Genomic DNA, 17,044 nt, shown 5'->3' on the forward strand with positions numbered 1-17,044 from the left:
CTCCATTCTGTTATCTACTAACTCTTCCATCCAATCACATAACTGGTCTGATAGTCCATATGCTCTTACTTTGTTTATTAAACGACTGTGGCGAACCGTATCAAACGCCTTGCGCAAGTGAAGAGGCAAGGCATCTACCTGGAAACCAGTGTCTATGGCTCTCTGAGTCTTTCCTTTCTTTTGCTTGTGCCGTTTCTCCCACGGATACGCAGGGTGGGCATGGTTAATCGGATGTGGCAATGTTAGTTGAAGGGGTGGTGGGATGCCCTTCCTGCCGCTACCCCGTACCCCTTGGGAAGTAATTAGTGTACCCCAACTGTCTGCGACTAGTGTAATCCGTAGAAAAGTGCGAAAATGTTCAGTTGTCTGAGAGCCGTGTAACTGAGGCGGGACGTGGGGGCTAGGCCGGTATTCACCTAGGGGGATGTGGAAAACCGCCTAAAAACCACATCCAGGCGGGCCCTCGTCGTCAATCCGCCGGGCGGATTCGAACCGGGACCGGCGCACATACCCGAGTCCAGGAAGCAGCTCGGCTAATCTGGCGGGTTATGGCCAGACGAATAGCGCAAGCTTGATTTCACACGATCGTCATGTTCAAAACCCATTCTGATTCCTACACATTTCTAGTCTCCCGAAAAGTTATTTGTTCCATCCGATAGTGGCAGTCGGCAGGCTGCCGACCCTGTCCCAGAAGATCCGACAAAGCCGCGCGGAAGACTTTTCCGGCTGACCGGCGCTACTGGGCAGCGGCCACTTGTAATTCCGGTCCGGTTGAGGGCAGGAATTAGCGGCGGCGTCACTGCCGTCTATTTCATTAGCACGGCGGGGGCGCGGCGCGCCTGGGCCCGGCACCGGCTCCGGTTGGCCGCTAATTGGCACCGTCTGGCGAGGCGGGCCGAGGAGGGGCGGGGCGAGGCGAGCAGTGGCGAGGAGGGGCGGGGAAAGGCGAGCAGAGCCGAGGAGGCGCGGGGCGGCCCCTGGGCGGCTGGCCGCCTCGACCGCCACCCACGCCTCGACGTGACGCGCGTGCTGACGACGGCGACGCCCAGGCTGGCTGGCTGAAGGTGCGCCCTGACTCACTGTGCTCGAATGCCGACAGGTGCAGCGAGGCGTGAGTACAATCTAGGCAACTGTTTCTGACAACTGCCAGAAGAGATATACAAAAGCTGGATATGATACAGCAGTGTAAACTTCGCTAGACATCAGTCGGTGATCACTATAACTTCAAGGATTCTGAGCCGTGGTAAAATTTGCTATTTTGAAGAGCGCGCCACAGCGCGTAGTGTGAAGCAATCGCCCTCCGTTTCTGGCGGTGGCTCCACTGTGGCAATCGCAGCTTTGCCGTCTCCCTCTGGTAAGGGGAAAGGTAGCCTGCTCACGTGCATTTAAGGGGCACTGTGAGCTCACTAAGAGCTCAGTTGGTCAGCCGGGTCAGTGTGGGGCAGTCAGCGTCTGTCTCTCGTCTGAAGTGCGAGTATTTGTTATGCCGCCAGTTTGCTCGATTTTGTTCAGGCAATGGTCATTGGCGGTTGGATCGATCGATTGGTCGGTCGCGCCCTGGGACACAAGATGACTTGTCTGTCTTGAGCGTCGATGCATGTGAGGTCGCCACGTGAGTCCAGTTGGCCGCACCATATTGGGAGGGGTAGTGGCTTCGCGTCCGACACGAGAGCAACAGGAGTCAACACACGACATCGGTCTGGCCGCTGCGAGTTGCGTCGCCGTGAGACGGGAGGTCGGCGCGCCCCCCTGCGTCCGTTGAAGCGGCTGGCAGGGGACGGTTCGGGAGAGCGTTTTGGGGGGGTCCTGCGCCAGGTCTTCACCAGGCATCGCAGTTCATTAGAAGTTAAGTGATTCATGATATGTTGTTTCATTTATTTGTTAAATTCTACTTGTTTTCTTGGTCAGTCCCAAGCTTGCTCATCTGTCTCCCATCCACGTTTGTTACGTAGTTAGTGTCTGTCTGTCAGTCTGTCGGTCTGTCGTACATTAATAGTTTCTCGGATACGTTGTTAACGAATTTATTGCTTGAAGTGTAGCGGCCGAATTCCTGAAATATGTTTTGATCTTGCCTATCATCTTGAGAGGCGCTATGTGTTTAATGTAGAGCATGTTTGAGCCAACCTTGTATATTTTATGTAAGACTTCATTTCATGGGTTTTTATTTAAATGGTCATTTTAGTATATAAAGTTGACACCATTCCACCGTACGAATTTTTTTTAAAATCAAGTTGCACATTCGGTGGAAAGTTAATTTTTCTAATGTTAGTGTTTTGTACCATTTCTGTCCCTCCTACGGCGTGCATAGTTTATGTGCTTGTGTGAGTTGTTATGATTTTTAGTTTAATGTAATCTGGTGTGTTGCAGATTTGCACCAGTGTAGTCTTTCAGAGATTGTTGTGACCGATCGTGACTACGGTCATGTCAAAAGGGAGTGGCAAAGTTCTCAGCCCGAAAGCACATACTGTCAAAATTTGTTCTTTCTCCCTCTGAATAAATTGTAACTTGATAATTAGAGGGTGCTTTCTGATTATAATTTTAAATCTGTTTCAAAAAAAGAAAAGGCTTTCAGGAATAAAATTTCCATTTGTTGAAAGAAATTTAATTTGCTTTCATCATTTACCCACTGGAAACTACTTCCGCGCTCACTTAGTGTGATTAAATGTGTTAATGTTCTTGATAAATCGCTAGTAAATAAAGTAAATTCTTAAGAAAACTTTTGAAACTAAATTCACGCTTCACATTCCTTGCTCTGCATGTGTACAGGTTAAATATTAAAGTGTTACATTCCCCAGTACGGTGTTACATTCTACCCGAGTTGTTGGATTGGCCTTAGTAATGTGGAGATGATTGCCATCATCCTGCTGCAGAGAAAATTATCGTCACAGCAGATTGGCCTCTGGTGATGTGGAGGTAGGTTTACCTCAAGCCGCTGCAGGGAACATTATTCTCATAGCTGTTGATCCCAACATGTTGTTTTCATGTAGTGTTGGTGGCTCAGTTCCATGACGAGTTGTTGTGGTACTGGCCCGAGTTTTTGTAGAAGGCACAGGCACCCTGTCGGATACTTACGTGTCCTCATACAGCAGACAAATTGTCTACTGCCTCAGGTCACGTAGAGTGAGTTTCAGAGCTCAAAAATGGTTCAAATGGCTCTGAGCACTATGGGACTCAACTGCTGTGGTCATTAGTCCCCTAGAACTTAGAACTACTTAAACCTAACTAACCTAGGGACATCACACACATCCATGCCCGAGGCAGGATTCGAACCTGCGGCCGTAGCAGTCGCACGGTTCCGGACTGCGCGCCTAGAACCGCGAGACCACCGCGACCGGCTTCAGAGCTCACTTTTGCACCCTCTGCAGTGCCACGGTATGTGAGACAGTGACCTTCCCCCCACACCTTGGCCGTGTACTCTTGCATGGAAGCACCCCACTGCTCTGCTTTTGATCTCAAGCTATCTTATACGGTACCAAATGCTTGTAAAACTAACAAAAACGATTCAAATGGCTCTGAACACTGTGGGTCATCATACCCCTAGACTTAGAACTACTTAAACATAATTAACCTAAGGACATCACACACATTCATGCACGTGGCAAAATTCGAACCTGCGACCGTAGCAGCAGCGCGGTTCCGGACTGAAGCGCCTAGAACCGCTCGGCCACAACGGCCGGCTACAACTAACAGTTCGCCGTGCGGGATTAGTCGAGCGGTCTAGAGCGCTGCCGTCATAGACTGTGCGGCTGGTCCCGGTGGAGGTTCGAGTCTTTCCTCGGGCATGGGTGTGTGTGTTTGTCCTTAGCATAATTTAGGTTAAGTAGTGTGTAAGCTTAGGGACTGATGTCCTCAGCAGTTAAGTCCCATAAAAAAAAGAACAACTAACAGTTTGAGGTGACAATACAGTATATTGCTTATATGCAGAGAGATTCAGCCATCCTTTTGGTCTCTCTTGATGGGGCTATTGCACCAACAGCACAGTCAGCTGGTTTCATGCTTTTGGGGAGAGAACGGCGCTGTACCTTCTACTCCTCAAAGCATTCGATGATGGCATTAGGAGCTTACAAACACTGCATGTTCATGTAAGTGGAAAACATCAGTCCATCCCTAGTGTCTTCATTTAAGGTGAAGGTGGGCTCTTTCAAAAACGTTCACCAGTTTCGCAATATTGTATCATCTACGTGATTGAAAGCAGAAACTCGGAGTAAATTCTAAGTTGCACATGGATAGTATAAGTTTACTTTGGCGCTGGTTGTCAGTAGCCGCTCCTTTTGTTTGCCTGTATGGGCCTCCATGGAACAGCTCGGTCGCTAGCTCGTGAAGTATGCGCTGAGCGCTGAGTCGAGATAACGATACCATAAAATTAAAACGCTTATTGTGTTCCCTGTTTCGACAGGTTCAGTTCAGTTGCAACTAACTGGCGCTATTTTCATCGATAATACGGTATTGCACGCCCTTCAAGTCTAGAGCTTCGGACGGTGGTACCAGCAGTCTCAAGACGCTGGTTGTTTACATAGGCAGGTCGCCCCCGTATGGTCTTTAAACGTTGAGCACATTTCAGAAAGCTTTTTATGTGCTCCACAGAAGTATACTCATCGAACCAGCTGAGAATGGTCAATTCCACATGTGTTTGTCTGGCGTGTATTGCAGTTTTTTTTTCAAACCATTCAGCATTCAGTCGCTACAAGCGGCTCATGATGACAGTAAACAACAACGAGTGGAGATATGTGAATTTCGTTCCGGGCGTGGAGATTGAATTTAAGAAAATCCTTTCACGTTTAGTATACACTTAAGGGGCTACGTTCCGAAGTAGGCAAGTAAACAACCATAATATGAATTGTGGGAAACACAAAATCAGCATACCGTTGATGAGCATGAGGAAGACTCTTCGAAGATGCAAGTGTTTCGCACTGTGTCCTGAGAAAATATTTAGGGTCCGTTCTTCCTCTTACAGAAAAGATGATTACAGGAATCAGGTACATCGATATGTGGCATATCTGGTGTTTTCTACTGTTGTAAGACCATTCCGAAAGCTAGACAAGTTCATCGGCGACAATAGACAGACATTCACTTCTTTCCATACATCGCACATCACTTCGCCTGCAACAGAATACAATCACTTTATCACACAGAACTGCCAAGCAAAATTTCTAATCACACTATGCAAGTTTTGTCGTAAAGTTTCAATTCTATTTATTTTTTATTTTATTAATATTTTTTAAATTTTCTGTCTTCTAACTGGTTTCATGTGCTCACCACGAATTCCTCTCCGCCAACCTTTTCATCTCAGCGTAGCAGTTGCAACCTACGTCCTCAATTATTTGCTCGATGTATACCAGGCTCTGTTTTCCTCCACAGATTTTACCCTCTACAGCTGCCTCCAGTACCACAGAAGCTATTCCGTGATGTCTTAACACATGTCCTACCATCGTGTTCCTTCTTCTTGTCAGTGTTTTCCACATATTCCTCTTCTCGCCTATTTTGCGGAGAACGTCCTTATCCCTTACCTTATCACCCTATCCAATTTTCAACATTCTTCTATAGCACCACATCTCAAACGCCACTATTCTCTCCTTTTCCCGTTTTTCCGCGGTCCATGTTTCACTAACTCACAATGCTGTGCTCCAAACGTACATTGTCAAAAATTTCTTCCTCAAATTAAGGCCTGTATTGGACTGTAGTAGACACCTCTTGGACAGGAATGAGTTTTTTGAAAGTGCTAGACTTGTTTTTAAATCCTTGCTCCATCGTTCATGGGCTACTTTGCTGCCTAGGTATTAGAACACCCTAACTTTATCTCCTTCGCGACCAGAATTATGATGTTAAGTTTCTCGCTGTTCTTATTTGTGCTTCTTCTCATGACTTTTTCGATTTACTCTCAATCCGTATTCTGTAGTCATTAAACTATTCATTCTGTTCAGCAGATACTGGAATTCTTTAGTTTCACTGAGTAGAGCAATGTCATCAGCGAAGCTTATCATTAATTTTATTCCATCTTGAATTTTAATCGCTTACTTGAATCCTTCTTTCATTTCCATCAATCGTTCTTCGATGTGTAGACTGAATAGTAGAGGTGGAAGACTACATCATTGTCTTGCACCCTTTTTAATCCGAGCACTTCGTTCTTAGTCTATCACTCTCATCGTTACCTCTTCGTACGTATTATACATTACCCGTCTTCTCTAAAGCTTACCTCTATTTTTCTCAGAATTCCCAGCACCTTGCAACATTTGACACTGTCTACCTCTTTTTCCAGGTCGACAATTTCTATGAATGTGTGTTGATTTTGTTTAGTGTTGCTTCCATTAACCACCACAACGTCAGAACTGCCTCTCCGGTGCCTTTATATTTCCTAAATCCACCTAGTAAAAACAAAGTTACATAGTTCATTTATTGTTTGTCTGCATGCACAAGCCTGCAGTCTTGGTACACACTGATTTATCCATACCACAGTACTGAAGGACACCGCTAGAGGAGTCAGTATAAAATGTTGCAGCCCACTGGTGAAATGGACTATTGTGCGATGATAGCTTTCTGTATATGAAGGTCGACAACGCTGCAACAGTCCATACTATGTTGGTGGAAGTGTACGGCAACAATAACAGCATCGTATGATACCGTTGTTTGGAGGCCCGACGCTTTCAGTGTAGTCAGATGGGCCTGAATTACGAAGAACAATGTGGTAAACCACGTCCCTACGGATAATAGACAAGTCTCTTGATTCTCGATGGCCGGTAAGTTTAAGACAAAGAAGAAAAATACACGCACTATGAAGGAATGATCCGAATGGGACAGATAGTGTGATGTACATGTATAGGAAAACAAATGATAACAATTTCAGAAAATTCAGAAATTGAGAATCTGTAGACTGGACAAGCAGTAAAGGAAACCAAAGGCAAAGTTGTAAAAGACAGTAAAGCTCAGGAAAGGTAAATAAAGATTTTAAGGTGTACTAATGACTCTGTAATTCTGTCAGAGAAAAACAATGACTTCGAACAGCAGCTGAATGAAACGGATAGTTTCGTTAAAACAGGCTATAAGATAAACTAAAAAAATAAAACAACGGTAATAAACTGCAGTTAAATAAAGGTAGGTGATGTTGAAGGGACTGTATTGGAAAATGGGACACTAAAAGCAGCAGGTGAGTTTTACTACTTCGGAAGCAAAATTACTGATGATAGCCAAACTAAAGAACGTAGAAAATTCGAGACCGGCTACAGCGCCGAAATTTGTTTTTGGAAGACAGGAATTTGCACCGTACACACATAGTATCAACTCCCCAACGCAGTACCTGAAGTACTAATTTACGGATTCTAACACGGTTTTCACTAACAGATAGACCGATTCATGAGGAAGGTTTGTCTGTATAATTTATTACCGGCAAGTAATGATGAGTATGTAATACGCGTATTGTTATTTGTTCCATATTTAAGTGGCGTGTGGAATAACATATAGTGGTAATGCTGCAAACTACGAACAGGCCAGCTACAGAGGAGGCGGTATCTGACGGGAAAAGCAGTAAACAGCCTGGCAATGCCAGTGAGCAAAGAAGCTCGACCAGAATCTGTATCGCGCCTGGTGCTTACCGGTAAAGTGTGTCCTACGAAAGTAAGAGATAGCAGATTCGAATGTTTTTTAAGTCTGCCGCGCGGGATTAGCCGAGCGGTCTTGGGCGCTGCAGTCATGGACAGTGCGGCTGATCCCGGCGGAGGTTCGAGTCCTCACTCGGGCATGGGTGTGTGTGTGTTTGTCCATAGGATAATTTAGTTTAAGTAGTGTGTAAGTTTAGGGACTGATGACCTTATCAGTTAATTTCCATAACATTTCACACACATTTGAACATTCTTTGTTTTTTACGTCTGCCTTTTAACCTAGTATTCACCTCTCAATGTAGTGGAGATTTGTCAGACAGAATATGCCATTCGGATTCGACGTTAAAAATGGGTTCCGCTTCGCTGGCAGGATTGATGGGGCAGAATGGGGTAGACACAAGTCTCTCAATTAGCGTGCAACCGAATGACTTCCAGCAGGCGACTGAGCCACACGGGAACTACTATGACCGGTATCTATAGATCTATAAACAATGAAGCGCCGAAGAAACTCGCATAGGAATGCGTATTCAAATACAGAGACATGAACACAGGTAGAATACGGCGCTACATTATGTTTTTTAACTTTTCTGTAGGCTGTAGAGCAGCATATTACGACGCTGCAAGTTCAAATTCAATAAAGAGAAAAATATGGATTGCTGCGATCGGCAACAAGTGTCTGGGGCAGTTGTTAGATCGATTACTGCTCGTATAGCTGCAGGTTATCAAGATTTAAATAACGTGGTGTTAGAGTCGGCGCACGAGCGATGGGACACAGGATCTCTGAAGTAGCGGTGGAGTGGAGATTTTCCCGTATGACCATTTCAAAAGTGTGCCATGAATGTCAGGAATTCGGCAAAACATCAAAGCTGTGACCGGAAAAAGATCCTGCTAGAACGGGACCAACGACGACTGAAGAGAATCGTTCAGCGTGACAGAAGTGCAACACTTCCGCAAATTGCTGCACATTTCAATACTGTGCCGTCAACAAGTGTTAGCGTGCGAAATGTCATCGATGTGGGATTTCGGAGCCGAAGATCCACTCGTGTACGCTTGATGACTGCACGACACAAAGCCTTAAGCATCGCCTGGGCCTGTCAAAACTGATATTGGATTGTTAAGGACTGGAAACATCTTAGTCTTGTTGCAAATTATAGCGATCGGACGGACGTGTACGGGTATGGCGGCATGAATCCATGGACCCTACTTGTCAGCAGGGGACTGTTCAAGCTGTTGGAGGCTCGGTAATGGTGCGGGGAGTGTGCAGTTGGAGTGATATGGGACACACGATACGTCTAGATACGGTATGTAATCAGCCGGTCTGATCACCATTCGTGTCCATTGTTTCCGAAGGACTTGGCCATGAAGTACCTGTTGCGTCTGTCTATCTATATGTCAAGACTAATGTCACGAACCGTTACAGCGGTAATGATTATTATTAACAGACAGTCTGATTCACGATTGAGGTTTGTGCTTACAATTTGCTACAGCTACGCCAGACAAGTCGTCAGGACATAGGTACATAGTGCCATTTATGACAAGATGGAGCGTGTCGTTGGCGTAGCGCAAATTTTATTGTAAGGAAGTATTCTCTTGAGCAGCGCGGGATTAGCCTAGCGGTCGGGGCGGTGCAGTCATGCACTTTGCGGCTGGTCCCGGCGGAGGTTCCGGTCCTCCCGCGGGCATGGCTGTGTATGTTTGTCCTTAGGATAATTTAGGTTAAGTAGTGTTTAAGCTTAGGGACTGATGACCTTAGCAGTTAAGTCCGATAAGATTTCACAAACATTTGATGTTTTTATTCTCTTGGAGCTATTTGTATAGAGCACAACTTTCTATGGCACTGAAACCTAGATGATAAGCAATGTAGACTAGAAGAGAAGGGCAGTTTTTGAAGTGTCCTGCGACCGAAGAATGTAAATGATTGGATAGGCAGCTGGAGTAACTAATGAGTAGGTACAGAACCGAATTTCGGAAAACAGAAGTTTATGGCACAACGTGATTAAAAGAAGTACTCAGTTGGTAGGACAGATCATGAGGCTTGAAGGGATCGTCAGTTTGGTGATGGATGAAGATGATGGTTGGTTTGTGGGGCACTCAGCTGCATGATCCCAAGCTTTACACAGTCCAATCTATCCACTTTCACGAATGATGATGGAATGATGAAGACTACAGATACATCGGCCGGAAAAAAATTCCCTAACGCGGCCGGGAATCGAACCCGGGTTCTCGTGATTCAGAGACAGCAATGCTAGCCACTAGACCAAGACATGGCGGTGGAGGGAAGTATGTGTCTGGGAGGAGGGGGGGGGGGAGAGGAGGGAGGAGGAGAGTACAAACTTTAGAGGCAGGACCAGGGACTAATACAATAAAAAGGTTCAAATTAATGTAGGTTTAAGTAGTTACTTGGAGACGATGAAGCTTACACGGGATAGAGTAGCGTGTAGATCTGAAGCAGTCTTCAGACGGAAGGCCCCTACAAGACGTAATAGCCATAATAGCCGAAATTGGACAACATGAACTACAGTCGATGACGGAAATGTTGCCATTTGACAAATGCACGAGGGTCACTCAAAAAGAAATGCATACTATTTTTGTAAAAATACAGTTTTCATTCTGCCTGTGTGAAGGTTTTACAGCGTATAGATAAATCTTTCCCGCTTGTTTTCAAACTTAGTTCAACCTGTTCCCGTGAGTGGTGCCCTCACTGCATATCTTCAAGATGGTTGCTAAACTTGACATTCGTCACAAGCAACATGCTGTCATAAAATTCCTGTGCTGTGAAAACGAGACAGTGGCAAACATCCACAAGAGGTTGAAAAAGGTGTATGAAGATGTTGCTGTCGACCGCAGTACAGTTAGTCGGTGGGCAAGCAGGTTACGTGATGAAAGCGGGCACGGCAATATTGAGGATTGTCCTGGAAGCGGCAGGCCTCGTACTGCAGACACTCCAGAGAACGTGAAGAGGGTTAACGAATTGGTGACTTGCTGACAGACGTATTAGAGTGAACGAATTGTCACGCTACGTTGGGATAGGAGAAGGAAGTGTTTGCTGAATACTGAAAGTGTTGGCGTTAAAAAATGTTTGTGCCAGGTTGGTTTCCCAGGAAGTTGACAGTGTCTCACAAATAAACAAGAAAAATGGTATGCAGCGAACTTTTGGAACGGTACGAGAATTGTGGAGATGAATTTCTCAGAAGAATTGAAACATGGCTCCATCATTTATCACCAGAGACGAAGAGGCAATCAATGGAGTTGCATCATGCAAATTCACCCAAGGAAAAAAAAAATTCAAAACCACTCCTTCTGCTTCAAAAGGCTTTTCTATTCCAAAGGACTCTTGCTTTTGGACATCATGCCAAGTGGAACCAACACAAATTCTAATGCATATATGACGACACTGAAGAAACTTCAAGCTCGACTGAGTCGTGTTCGACCACATCGGCAAAAGCAGCAGGTTTTGGTGTTGCACGACAATGCACGGCCACATGTCAGTCAAAAAACCATGGAAACGATCACAAAACTCGGATGGACAACACTGAAACACCCGCCGTACAGTTCTGACATGGCTCCATGTGTCTATCATCTCTTTGGCAAACTGAAAGACTCTCTTGGTGGAACAAGGTTTGAAGATGATGTCTCCCTTGCGCACGCTGTCAAACAGTGGCTCCAACAGGTTGGTCCAGAATTTTACCGTGCGGGTATTCGGGCGCTGATTCCAAGACGGCGTAAATCAGTTGAGAGGGATGGAAATTATGTGGAGAAATGAAAACATTGCTCCTAAAGTATGTATCTACACACTGTAAAAGTTTCAAACACGTATAATAAAAGATGTATGCATTTCTTTTGGAGTGACCCTCGTAAATAGTTCGAATTTCTGCACATACGCGTGAAACTCACATTGTGCCGAAAGCAATACACTTCGCATTATTCATGTTTTGCTTTTTCTGTTACTTCGTGTCACACTGTGCTTGTCTTCTACACGGTCTCGCAGGACATACAACGGTGTCTGGCAGGCCGCTGCAGTGCTGACGATACCAGGTGTCAGCAGTCAGCAGGCAGAGAGCCCCGCTGTCACGTCAGCAGCTGTGCAGACAGCGCGTCCACACGGTCCCCACGGGACCCGGGAAGCGCTACGTGCGACGTGGCGACCGACGTGCTACGTGCCTCGCAGACACACAGCCACGCGCCCAGCTATCGACCTGGCACTCTGCTCTGCCGGCGACGACTGTCACCGCCCTCTGACGAGGCGGCGGTGCCGACTTTCGGAGACGTTGCAGAGTTCATGTCACTTTGGCACCATCGTTTTATCTTAGCACTGAATCGCGTCATGTGATATAGATACGTTTCTCAATGGAATACAGACAGATAACATACTGCAGTATGATCGAGCACAGATGTCAGTAGCGAAGGAATGCGTCTTTTATGTCGGCACTGTGACCTTTGTTAAAACACACACGTAAAAAGAAAATAACTAGAATTAAATTAAAAAAACGTACTAATATTGATTCCAAGCTCGATAAAGTGAAATATTTTACATTAATAACGAACACATCGAAGTCGCAAGCTGTCCTTGCTGGAAGCTATACTTATACTAACATTTAATCTTCACAATGATTTGGATGTACTAATAATACTGAAAACTTACTATGATTAAAAAGAGTAATGTCACTAACATCGGCGGTAGTAGCCGATCGTTGCTGAACGGTATTGTTGCGCAATCAACTGTAGTCAAACTTGGAAGTACGTCAGGTATTGATGAGAGTGACAATGAAGATCAGTTGAAAGGAAAGAAGACGCAGTGCTCGATTCCTTGATCCTAGTGGCTGACGATTGTCAGTATGTTTCAGTGAGATATGTGTTTTCTTGACTCCGCCACACTGAGATTCATCTGTGCGAGGTCTTATGGTCGTATCTATCTGCCAGTAGTCTTTTTATTTTATTTTCCACGTAATTCTATCTGCGGATATACACTACTGGCCATTACAATTACTACACCACGAAGATGAAGTGCTACAGACGCGAAATTTAACCGACAGGAAGAAGATGCTGTGAAATGCAAATGATAAGCTTTTCAGAGCATTCACGTAAGGTTTGCGCCGGTGGCGACATCTACAACGTATTGACATGAGGGAAGTTTCCAACCGATTTCTCAAACACAAACAGCAGCTGACCGACGTTGCCTGGTGGAACGCTGTTGTGATGCCTCGTGTAAGGAGGAGAAATGCGTACCATCACGTTTCCGACTTTGATAAAGGTCGGATTGTAGCCTATCGCGATTTCGGTTTATCGTATCGCGACATTGCTGCTCGCGTTGGTCCAGATCCAGTGACTGTTAGCAGAATATGGAATCGTTGGGTTCAGGAGGGTACTACGGAACGCCGTGCTGGATCCCAACGGCCTCGTATCACTAGCAGTCGAGAAGACAGGCATCTTATCCGCATGGCTGTAACGGATCGTGCAGCCATGTCTCGATCCCTGAGTCAACAGATGGGGACGTTTGAAAGACAACAACCATCTGTTCGACGACGTTCGCAGCAGCATGGACTATCAACTCGGAGACCATGGCTGCGGTTACCCTTGACGCTGCATCACAGACAGGAGCGCCTGCGATGGTGTACTCAACGACGAATCGGGGTGCACGAACTGCAAAACGTGGTTTTTTCGAATTAATCCAGGTTCTGTTTACAGCATCATGATGGTCACATTCATGTTTGGCGACATCGCGGTGAACGTACGTTGGAAGCGTGTATTCGTCATCGCCATATCACCCGGCGTGATTTTATGGGTGGCCATTGGTTACACTTCTCGGTCACCTCTTGTTCGCATTGACGGCACTTTGAACAGTGGATGTTACATTTCAGATGTATTATGACCCATGGTTCTACCCCTCATTCGATCCCTGCGAAACCCTATATTTCAGGAGCATAATGGACGACCGCATGTTGCAGGTCCTGTACGGGCCTTTCCGGATACAGAAAATGTTCGAATGCTGCCCTGGCCAGCACATTCTCTGGATCTGTCACCAATTGAAAACGTCCGGTCAATGGTGGCCGAGCAACTGACTCGTCACAATACGCTAGTCACTTCTCTTGATGAACTGCTGTATAGTGTTGAAGCTACATGGACAGCTGTACCTGTACACGCCATCCAAGCTCTGTTTGACTCAATGCCCAGGTGTATCAAGGCCGTTATTCGGTCACAGGTGGTTGTTCTGGATACTGATTTCTCAGGATCTATGCACCTAAATTGCGTGAAAATGTAATCACATGTCAGCTCTACTATAATATATTTGTCCAATGAATTCCCGTTGGTCATCTGCATTTCTTCTTGGGGTAGCAATTTTAATGGCCAGTAGTGTATGAGTGATACACCATTGACCGAGAACCCTTTATGTCTGTAAACCAAATTTGTTATGCAATAAACAGTACATAAACACCATACGTATGCAAAAATTCTGTGTTTATTAGAAGTTCTCTACGTTCTAATGATTATTTTTTTCCTTGCCTGCAAGATCAGTATCTTTCTGATTCGTACAGTGCTCCAAAGGTTTCACATTATACTTGTCACAACTGTATCAAAATGACTGCACTGATCTGACTGGAACAGTTTTCTGTGTCCTTTGATTGTTTCCAGTCTCCTTAGGAAATAATTTTTTCCTTTTTCCAGGGTAAAGAGTATGAAAATAATAAATGAATTGAAAGTTCCTGGCAGATTTAAACTGTGTGCCGGACCGAGGCTCGAACTCGTGAGGTTCGCAGGAGAGATCCTGTAAAGTTTGGAAGGTAGGCGACGATTTACTGACAAAAGTAAAGCTGTGAGGACGGGGCGTGAGTCGTGCTTGGGTAGCTCAGATGGTAGAGCAGTTGCCCGCGAATGGTAAAGGTCCTAGGCGTGAGGCTCGGTCCGGCACACAGTTTTAATCGGCCAGGAAGTTTCATACCAGCGCACACTCCGCTGCAAAGTGAAAATCTGATTCTGGAATAAATGAATTGTTAAATATTGATAATCCGCTCAGCCACAATATGCTAAAGCAACACGAATCATGGGACACCTCATAATGTAGTGACGGACATCCTTTTGCTCGGCCCGGCGTAGTGGAGCCGCTGGAGATGGCATGGACTCAACGAATCGATGGAACGTCCCTGCACAAATACTGAGCCTTGCTGCCGCTATAGATGCCCATAGGTGCGAACGTGCCGTCGGTTCAGGTTTTTGTGGGAGAGCTGACCTTTCGATTATGTCCCGTGAATGTACGATGGAATTCATGTCGGACGATCTGGGCGGCCAAACAATTCAGTCGATTGTCCAGAATGTTTTTCAAACCAATCGCGAACAGTCGTGGCTCATTGTCATCCACAAAATCCCATCATTCTTTGGGAGCATGAAGTCCATCGATGGCGGAAAATGGTCTCCAGGTAGCCGAACGTAAAAGAGTCCAGTTAATGATCGGTTCAGTTCGACCAGAGGACCCAATTCATCCCATGTAAAAACTGCCCACTTCATTATGTAGCCACCACCAACTTGAAAAGTACCTTTTTGAAAACTTATGTCCATGGCTTCGTGATGTCTGCGCCACACTCGAATCAAGAGCTCTTGCCAACTGAAATCGAGGCTCATCTGACTGGGCCAAGGTTTTCCAGCCGTGTAGGCCAGCAAAGGCACTCGCGACGGTCTCCTGCTGCCATAGTCCATTGACACCGTACACCGATTCGTTTGTAGTACGTCCCACATTCATTTCTGCGGTTATTTCACGCAGTGCTGCACGTCTGTTAGCACTGACAATTTCATGTTAACGACGCTGCTCTCGGTTTTAAGTGAAGGCCGTCGGTCACTGCGTTGTCCGTGGTGTGAGGTAGTGTCTAAAATTTGGTATTCTCTGCACAGTCTTGACACTTGGATCTCAGAATACGAATTACCTGAACGATATCCGAAATGAAATGTCCCATGTGCCTCAACAACCATTCCGCGTTCAAAGTCTGTTAAAACTCGTCGTGCAGCCATAATCACGCCAGAAATTTCTCACATGACTCACATGGACACAAACAACACTTCTGAAAATGCACTGCCTTTCATACATTGTGCAGGCGATACTGTCACCATCCATATAAGTAGATTTTTATCACTTCGGTATATTTATGACGCTATAACCATATGTAAATGAAAAACGGAGTGCCGGCAGGTATACAGGGTATTCCATTGATCGTGACCGGACCAAATATCTCAAGAAATATGGATCAAACGAAAAAACTGCAAAGAAAGAAACTCGTCCGGCTTGAAGGGGGAGACCAGATGGCGCTATGGTTGGCCCGCTAGACGGCGCTGTCATAGCTCAAACGGATATCAACTGCGTTTTGTTTTAAAATAGGAACCTCCATTCTTTATTACATATTCGTGTAGTACGCAAAGGAAAATAAATGTTTTAGTTGGACCACGTTTTTCGCTTTGTGATAGATGGCACTGTAATAGTCACAAACGTATAAGTACGTGGTATCACGTAACATACCGGTAGTGCGGACGGTATGCGATTCGTGATACATTAACCATGTTAAAATGGACCGTTTACCATTTGCGGAAAAGGTCGATATCGTGTTGATGTATGGCTATTGTGATTAAAATGGCCAACGAGCGTGTGCTATGTATGCTGCTCAGTATCCTGGACGACATCATCCAATTGTCCGAACCGTTCGCCGGATAGTTACGTTATTTAAGGAAACAGGAAGTGTTCAGCCACATGTGAAACGTCAGACACGACCTGCAACAAACGATGATGCCCAAGTAGGTGTTTTAGCAGCTGTCGCGGCTGATCCGCAAAGAAAAAAAAAAAAAGGTTAGAATGACTATGAGCACTATGGGACTCAACATCTTAGGTCATAAGTCCCCTAGAACTTAGAACTACTTAAACCTAACTAACCTAACGACATCACACACACCCATGCCGAGGCAGGATTCGAACCTGCGACCGTAGCAGCCCCGCGGTTGGCTGATACGCACATCAGTAGCAAACAAACTACGCGGGAATCAGGAATCTCAAAAACGTTGGTCTTGAGAATGCTACATCAACATTGATTGCACCCGTACTATATTTATATGTACCAGGAATTGCATGGCGACGACTTTCAACATCGTGCACAGTTCTGCCACTGGGCACAAGACAAATTACGGGACGATGACAGATTTTTTGCAAGTGTTGTATTTTGCGACGAAGCGTCATTCATCAACAGCGGCAACGTAGAACGGCATAACATGCACTATTGGGCAACGGAATATCCAAGATGGCTGCGACAAGTGGAACATCAGCAAACTAGGCGGGTTTAGTGTGTGGTGCGGCATTATGGGAGGAAGGATAATTGGTCCCCATTTTATCGATGGCTTTCTAAATGGTGCAATGTTTGCTGATTTCCTACGTAATGTTCTACCGATGTTACTACAAGATGTTTCACTGCATGTCAGAATGG

Source organism: Schistocerca gregaria, chromosome 4 (assembly GCF_023897955.1).
Source record: "Schistocerca gregaria isolate iqSchGreg1 chromosome 4, iqSchGreg1.2, whole genome shotgun sequence".
Taxonomy (NCBI): Eukaryota; Metazoa; Arthropoda; class Insecta; order Orthoptera; family Acrididae; genus Schistocerca; species Schistocerca gregaria.